The sequence below is a fragment of the Cupressus sempervirens genome, chromosome 3, assembly GCF_028749045.1.
Source record: "Cupressus sempervirens isolate cs-2001-9-10 chromosome 3, ASM2874904v1, whole genome shotgun sequence".
In the NCBI taxonomy this organism is placed as follows: domain Eukaryota; kingdom Viridiplantae; phylum Streptophyta; class Pinopsida; order Cupressales; family Cupressaceae; genus Cupressus; species Cupressus sempervirens.
This window is the reverse complement of record NC_143120.1, coordinates 824150283-824158727: the sequence shown is the minus strand read 5'-3', so window position 1 is coordinate 824158727 and position 8445 is coordinate 824150283.

The following is an 8445-nucleotide window of genomic DNA, read 5'->3' as shown; positions in this document are numbered from 1 at the left end:
CTGTGTCTGGTACTCTTTCTCAGCAAATTCATGAATGCTCAATGTCTACTCATCTCTACCAGGTATCTCACCATCATGCACAACAACATCCTCATAATCATCATCTAAACCCACTACCTCCTATGGCAGAGTAGAATTTGAGACCTCTGCCTGGCTATAAGCTAGTTTCTCAAACTCCTCATGCAAGTTCTTGGTAATTGTGTCATCTGCCCTGTGAGAAAATCTGCCAAATAGAAATCTAGTCAACTTATCCACCTTAGCTGGGTCGGACCACATGTCATTCATCATAAGGTGGTGCTCAACCAACTGTTCAGACATGTCATGGCTTATTTTCTTAAGTTTATCTCGAATGTCTAAATAACCATCCTTCTTACTATTCTAACTCTAGATATCAATTGTCCAAGATCGTGTCCTCTGAGACTCTATACTATACCTGTCCATTTTGGATAAAGTAGAGTGTAACCCCAATAGGTTATAACTTCTTCAAACACCAAGAACTAACATGCAAATGATTAGAAGTAGCATGCAACCATAGATTTTGACATGTATTTGATTAGAAGAAACATGCAACCACCAAATTCACCAAGAACTAACATGCAAATTATTAGAAGTAGCATGCAACCATAAATTTTGACATGCAAGATTTGGGTAGTTGTCAAAACTGACATGCAAACTTCTACAAACCCTCAGGCTGGCAAGATTATAGCTTTGATACCACTGAAATGTCCCTTTTTTGATTTTATATGATATTTCAAGCCTCTAATCAGATCTTTAAGATTAAACAACCAATCTTTCAAAGATCCACCAATTTCTCAATAAACCCCAAATCGGGTATGCCGAAAATAGTGCCAAAAACTTCACAACTTCACATATTATTAGTAAATCTGAAAGTGGACATTTTTATAGAAATTTCAGCAGCATAATAGCCTATAAAATGACATTTATAGATCTGTATAATATTTACATAACAGCTCCCAAACGAAGGATAAAAACAATGCTCATCGGGCTCCCAAAAACAACATAGAATAGCTCGAAAACACCACAAAAACACTAATAATCTATCACAGAAGTATAATCATGACCAAATACATATATTCAGCTCTATTTTAATATCTAAAAGTCTGAAATACAACATCAACCCAAACTGATATGAAATACTCAACTGGAAACACCAAACTCTTACAAAAAACACACTCGAAAAACCACAAATCTGCATTGTTCAGCACAAAGGCAAACTCTGCATGAGCATGCACATGGAATGGCTTCAAATTCCTATCCTTAGCCTTCCTAGAAACCTAAAAACTCCCATTCTTGGGTCTCCTTCTCCATAGGTTTGGCAGCCTCTGAAGAACAACAAAGAAATGAGCAAAAATCAAGTTCTGGAATGAGCCCAAAATGCCTCCAAACTCCTTAAAAGAGGGCATAACCCTAACTCATGTCCAAGAGGGGTTAATAAAATATATTTTAATAATAATTTTCATTTATTAGTCTGAAACTTCACCTTTTTGGGCCTGCCTGCCTTAGAAAAGATTATTATTTTTAATTATTTGAAAAGGGGACATGAAAGGTTTTGAGTCTTCTAATCCAAATGTTTTGAGTATCTCCTTGATGTATTTGGATTGGGTCACAAATATGCCATGCTTCAATTGATGTACTTTTAATCTAATAAAGAGTTTGATTTCTCCAAACATTGACATCTCAAATTCATGCTCCATTTGATCAAAAAAATCTTTGCATAGGATATCTTTTCCTCCAAAAATTATATCATCAATAAAGATTTCTGATATCAAAATGTCTTTACCTTTTTCAGCTTTGATTTACAAGTTGATGTTGTCATCTGTTCTCTCAAATCCTATCTTCACAAGATATTTGTGTAGTCTCTCATACCATGCTCTAGGTGCTTGCTTCAATCCATAAAGTGCCTTCTGTAGTTTGCAGACCATGTCCTTGTTCTTCTCATCAACAAATCCCTCTAGTTGTTCTATGTAGACTTCCTCTTCTAGTATACCATTTAGAAAATTAGACTTAACATTCATTTGGTACACTTTGAAACCTTTGTATGTAGTATATGCAAGTAATGTTCTTACTCTTCCATTCTTGCAATAAGGGAAAATCTTTCCCCATAATCTAGTCCTTCTTCTTGTTCATAGCCTTTGCAAACTAATTTGGCTTTCTTTCTTGTCATCTCACCATTCTCATTAAGTTTGTTTCTAAACACCCATTTGGTACGAATCACATTCTTATCAGCTGGTCTAGGAACTAAGGTCTATGTTTTGTTCTTCTCAATTTGATCTATCTCTTCTTCCATGGCTTTATACTAGTCATCATCTTGTAGTGCATCTTTTACTATTTTAGGTTCAACCTTGCTCAACAGACATGATTCATTCCTCAATCTATTCCTTGCCATTGGTTTGGCATCCTTGTCACCAATGATTTGTTCTACAGGGTGAGGTCTTCTCACATACTTGGCTAATCTTGGTTTTGTCCTTCTTTCCATGTTTGATCCTTCAGCTTCAAAGTCATTTTTTTCTTCTTTATCTGGCACTTCATCATTCCTCTCATGTATACTATTTTCATAATCAGAATGTGCATTTTCTACATTTTGTAGTTCGACTTCTAAATGCATCTCGGCATTCACTAGTTGTGACTCAACTAATACTAAAATTTGTTGTTGATTTCCAACTTGATTTGCAACATTGTCTTCAAAAGTCATTCCTTCATAGAAGTACACAAAGGATCTATAATCCTCTAATTTCTTTGACTCATCAACTTGAACTTCTACATGCTCATCAAAATTTACATTTGCACTCTCCACAATCTTGTTAGTGTTAGTGTTCAAACACTTATATCTCTTACATCTAGTGGAGTATCTAAGGAATATGCCTTCATCACTTTTTGCATTGAACTCACCATTTATAGTATCTTTAAGAATATAGCATTTACAAACAAATACTTTGAAGTTTTTAACATTGGGTGAGTGACCATACCATAATTTGAAAGGTGTTGCATTTGTACCTTTCTTGACTTGAACTCTATTCAGTGTGTAGACTACAATACTTATAATTTCTCTCCAATATTTTAGTGCAACATTTTTCTCCATCATCAAGGTTCTAGCATAGTCAATCACTAACCTATTCCTTCTTAGCAATACCATTCTAAGGTGGGGTCCTTGGTACTGATGTTTTCCTTTTGATGGCTTTTCCATTGTAGAATATTTCAAACTCTTTTGATGTGAACTCACCTCCTCTATCTGACCTTAGGCATTTTAGGTTCTTTCTTTTTTCCTTCTCAACTCTAGCCAAATACAACTTAAACATTTGAAATGCATCAGATTTTAGATCTTAGATCACTTCTTAGCTCATACCATTGCTTGGCCTTCAATCTCTGCAACTCTTGACAGCTTTCCCTCCTTTTAAGCTTAGTCTCCTTAAGTCTCCATGCTCAATGTACTAGGGAAATCATCTCTTCTTGACCACTTGTAGAGGAAAAGTCTCTGTTCTCTTCTTTTTCTAGATGTCTTCTCTTTGACACCCTTCTAACCACTTCATAGTTTGGCACTTTAGCAGCATCATTATCATCTGCTTTGCTTCTTGGTCTTTGACTCCTTAAATAGAAGTCTTGGAGTTCTTTTCCTACTCAATTCTTCCTTCCTTTAATTTCAATTTGTATGGATTAGGTAGGATTCATTACATCTAACCCATATTTTATTTCCTCTAGAAACTTCTTGAATAATCCTCTTGAATTTGCCTAAAAATGGCTTACATAGATATTTGTGCCACTAGCTCATCATCCTTATCTTCCAACTCATTCACAAAATTCAAGTTGACCACTTTTTCGGCTCAAATTTGGCAAATATTCATCATTTGAAATAATGTAGTAGCTTGACACTATTGAAATACTGGTGCTCAACACATACTATGTTACTCAGCATCAACTATGTTTTTCCTGATGCTCGGCACCTGAAGATTACTTAGCACCAGCTAAGAATTTGCTTGGCTTCAACTAACTTGCTCGACACCCACTAATGATCTTAGTAAAAGCTTTGCATTCAACCTTGTTACAACTTCTTCCTCCAATGTTTCTAAGTGTGGCCAATCTCTTTATCTTTGAGTATGTTATCAATACATCATTTAATCATTGTCTTAACTAATCCTTGCACTTCATTACAACATCATAACTCAACTTTTCCCTTAGGTTCTCTTGTTACATCTTGTTGATCAAATCCTCTTCATCAATCAACTAAGTGATAGTACTTGGATCTTATAAGAAAACGTCATTCCTACAAATAGCAAGTTTGACATCAATGACAAAAAAATGATTGAAAACAACAATCTTTCTTCTTTGCAGCAATCTCTCTCTTTGATCTTCAACAATGAACTTTTTCAATCAGATTTCCAACATCAGTATTAGTTTTACCATCAAGAGTTATAGATCCAATACCTTTAACTTGGCATGTTGCATTGTTTCCAACTCTAAGAATGCTTCCATCTTGACTTTTCAAGTCAACAAACTTGTTCATATCACTAGTGAAGAACCATTGTCAATTATCTAATCATATTTCTTTTCAACCTATGACACCAATGCTACTTTTTCTAAAGTTTCTTCTCTAATTTCCACAAATCCAATTTCATCATCACTATCACTTACTACTTGTTCATCAAAATCATTTTCTTAATTTGCATACACATGCTCTCTATCTTTTCTAGGTTTGTAATTTCCTTTATACTTTTTCTCTCTTTTAGGACACTTGTATGCATAGTTTCCATATTCATCACAAGTCCAACATTTAAACATTTTCTTACCTCCTTTTTCTCTTCTTACCAGAAGGCTACTCCTTCTTTAATCGTCACGTCTTTCTTAGATCTATTGGTGCTAGTGAAATCTCCACTAGCACTTCTACTTCTTGATAAACTAGGTCAACTATTCAAGGAATTGAAAGCTATTTTAGTTCTAATCAATTCTTTAGGCTATCTAAGTTCATTATCAACTATTTCAAGTCTTCCAAGTAATGTTTCCTTTGTGAAATCTCTAGTACAAGATATCAGCAATTTTATCATTTGAACTAATGGCTTAAATGGTGGTGTTAAGCTCTTTAATATCTTGCATATAACCTCATCATCTTCTTTGGTTCCTGCTTGAGATCTTATACCTATAGTGATTTTTGATATCCTACCTACATATGTTCTTACAAATTCATCTTCCATCATCTTAGCATCTTGAAATGCACAAATCCAACTTTGTAGCATTAACTTCTTAGAATGTTCATCACCTTTAAAACTATTTTCCATAGTTTTCCAAATCAAATGAAAAGTAGCAAGTGATTTTACCTAATTGTATTCAATTTCAAGAAGTGTGGTCAATGGTGCTTCTCTAGCTCTAATTTCACATAAAAAGATCTCTTTCTACCTCAATACAAGTTTCCAAATTATTTTCAACAATGATTGTCTTTGTTGTTTTTGTTAAGATCCAATATCCTAGACCCATACATAGTAGATGTGTCTTCATCTTTTCTTTCTAGCTATCATAATTTTTTCCATCAAACTTTGGACTATTATTCTTGAACATTTTCACCATGGATCTCCCAAAGTTGTTAAACTTTATCTTCAAAGACCTGATGCTCTAATACCAATCATTAGAAATAATAGTCCACCAAGATAACTAGGAGGGGGGTGAATTAGTTATCTGACAATTGAAAAATTTATCTTCTTTAAAAAAACTTAACTATTCAACCAATGTAAACATAAACCACACAAAGATGTACATAAATAATTACACTAGATTTGTTAACTAGGGAAACCCTTGATTAAAGGGAAAACCCTGGTGGAAATGATGCCCACAAGATGATGTACTAATATAAATATTCCCTATTAGAGGATGGATCCTGTTAGGAGTCTATTACAACATTTAGTACATATGAGTCCCTATTAGGAGACTTTAAATCACTATTAGGAGATCCGAACCTTGTTAGGAGTTGTGCCAACCCTATTAGGAGTTGTTGTACAATGTATGCAAGATGATCCCACTACCAAAACATGCAATTTCAACTATAAGAAGAGCTCACTACTTAAACAAGTAGTTTACTATTATCTTCTTCTTTCCTTTGTTCTATCAATCAAACCAATCATTGTCAAACCTTTTAGACTAGGTCATGAACCTCAAATCCAAATATCAAACCTTGGATCACTTAGAAAAACCTTGGCAATGAAGTTTCCTTCACTTCTGCTCTGCTCTACTCAACTTTGCATTGTGTTCTCTCTATTGCTTACAATCACTTCACATCAATACAATTCCATACTAAACGATAAAGGAAAATGTCCTTCCTTTATACTAAATCCATAAAAAAATTCCCCAAGTCAGCTATTCGACCTTCTTAATTAATCATTATAGGACCACAATAAGAACACTTTACACTTAGCGATAACATTAATCTTCTGCCTTGTTACTTGAATATATTTTTGTACATATAATATTATGATGATAAAACTTAGCCATGTCATCACCAAAATGTCTTCTTCATATCCTCAACCTTGATTCTTAAAATAAAAACTCTTCTAAGAGATATAACAAGTTTACTAGAACATGCCTCTATAAACTCTATCTCATAATAGACCTCACCAAAACTTACATAACTTCTTCTAGACTTATCATTTCTTCATTTGACATCAACTAAATATACCAAATACTCAAAAATATCTCCAATAACCTTGGATAGTGATAGTACTCAACTAGTTGTCTGTACTGACTTGATCTTTATGCTATTTTTCTATTAGAAACCAAAGAAAACTGCTATGTTGACACCAATGAAAAAATCAATCATGAATGTAACATATCATCATAGTAACATATCTACAATACTCCCCCATAGGAATATCATCAACATTCATGCTTCCAATAGTTACTTCTAATTTAATTATTTTAGAGAAAAAAGAATTTTCAGGAACAATTGTTGCAATTGAGCAGGGAGAACAAATCATTATTGTAGATTCTGATACAATAATATGGTGCAATAGGCTTGGAAACATGAGTAAGAAAGGTATGAAATTACTTCATTAAAAAAAAATTTACCAGAAAATGTGTCAATATAGATTTATGTGAAAGTTGTGTGTATGGAAAATAAAAGAGAGTGAGTTTTGTAAAGTGTGGAAAGGAAAAGGAAAATGAGAAATTAGAGCTTGTGCATACAAATGTATGGGGTCTAACTTAGGTATCTTCCCTTAGTGGATCTCATTATTATGTTACATTTATTGACGATGCAAGTAGAAAATTATGGGTTTATTTACTTGGACAAAAATATGAATTATTTCAAACTTTTAAGAAAAGGAAATGTTTTGTTGAGAATAAGACTAGTAAAAAGCTAAAATGTATTAGATCTGATAGTGGTGGTGAGTGTTGCAAAAAATAATTTCAAGATTATTGTTCCTCTTATAGTATTCATAGACAAAAAATTGTTCCAAGGACTCCACAAGAAAATGGAGTGGCTAAATGCATGAACAAGACAATAATAGAGTGTGCAAGGAGCATGAGGTTGCATATTGTGCTACCCTTAAACATGCAGGTGGAGGCTATCAATATGGCTATATATTTAATTAATAGAATTCCCTCTACTCCTTTGGGTTGTGGTATTCTAGAAGAAGCATGGACTGGTATGAAGGTGAGTTATTCTTTTCTCAGAACCTTTGGTTGTAAACAATTTCCACATATTGATTCTAAAAATATAACCAAGATGGAATCTAAGTCATAAAAATGTGTATTTTTTAGATATGGCATTGATGAATTTGGTTATAGGCTTTGAGATTTTCAAAATCATAAAATTCTAAGAAGTAGGGATGTCATATTCAATGAGAAAGTATTGTACAAAGATCTATTGCAACAACATGAGATGAAAGAAAATGATTATGTAGTGTTGGATGATACTACAAAAGATGATGTTCTAGTAGTCCATCATGGTCTGCAAAAAAAATACCCCACACCTCAGTGAATATTAGATATAAAAAAGGGCTATTATTTTTATTCTATTTTATTTACTGGTGATGGTGAACCTAAATGTTATGATGAAGCTATAAGGGCAGATACAAAGATTCAGTGGGAGTCTACAATAAAAGAAGAAATGGACTCCTTGTTGAAAAATCAGATTTGGGATTTATGTAAGTTGCCTACAGATAAAAGGGCTTGATAGAATAAATGGGTATATGGGTTGAAAAAAAGAGGATGAAGGTAAGAAAATAATTAAAGCCAGGTTAGTGGTGAAAGAATTTGTACAGAAAAAGGGCATTGATTTTCATGAAATATTTTCTCTTGTTGTTAAAATGACTTCTATTTGTATTGTTTTAAGTATTGTGGCTACTAAAGATTTGTATTTGGAGCAACTTGATGTTAAAACAACCTTTCATCATGCTGATTTGGATGAAGAGATATATCTAGTAAAACCAAAATGATTTTTTGTCA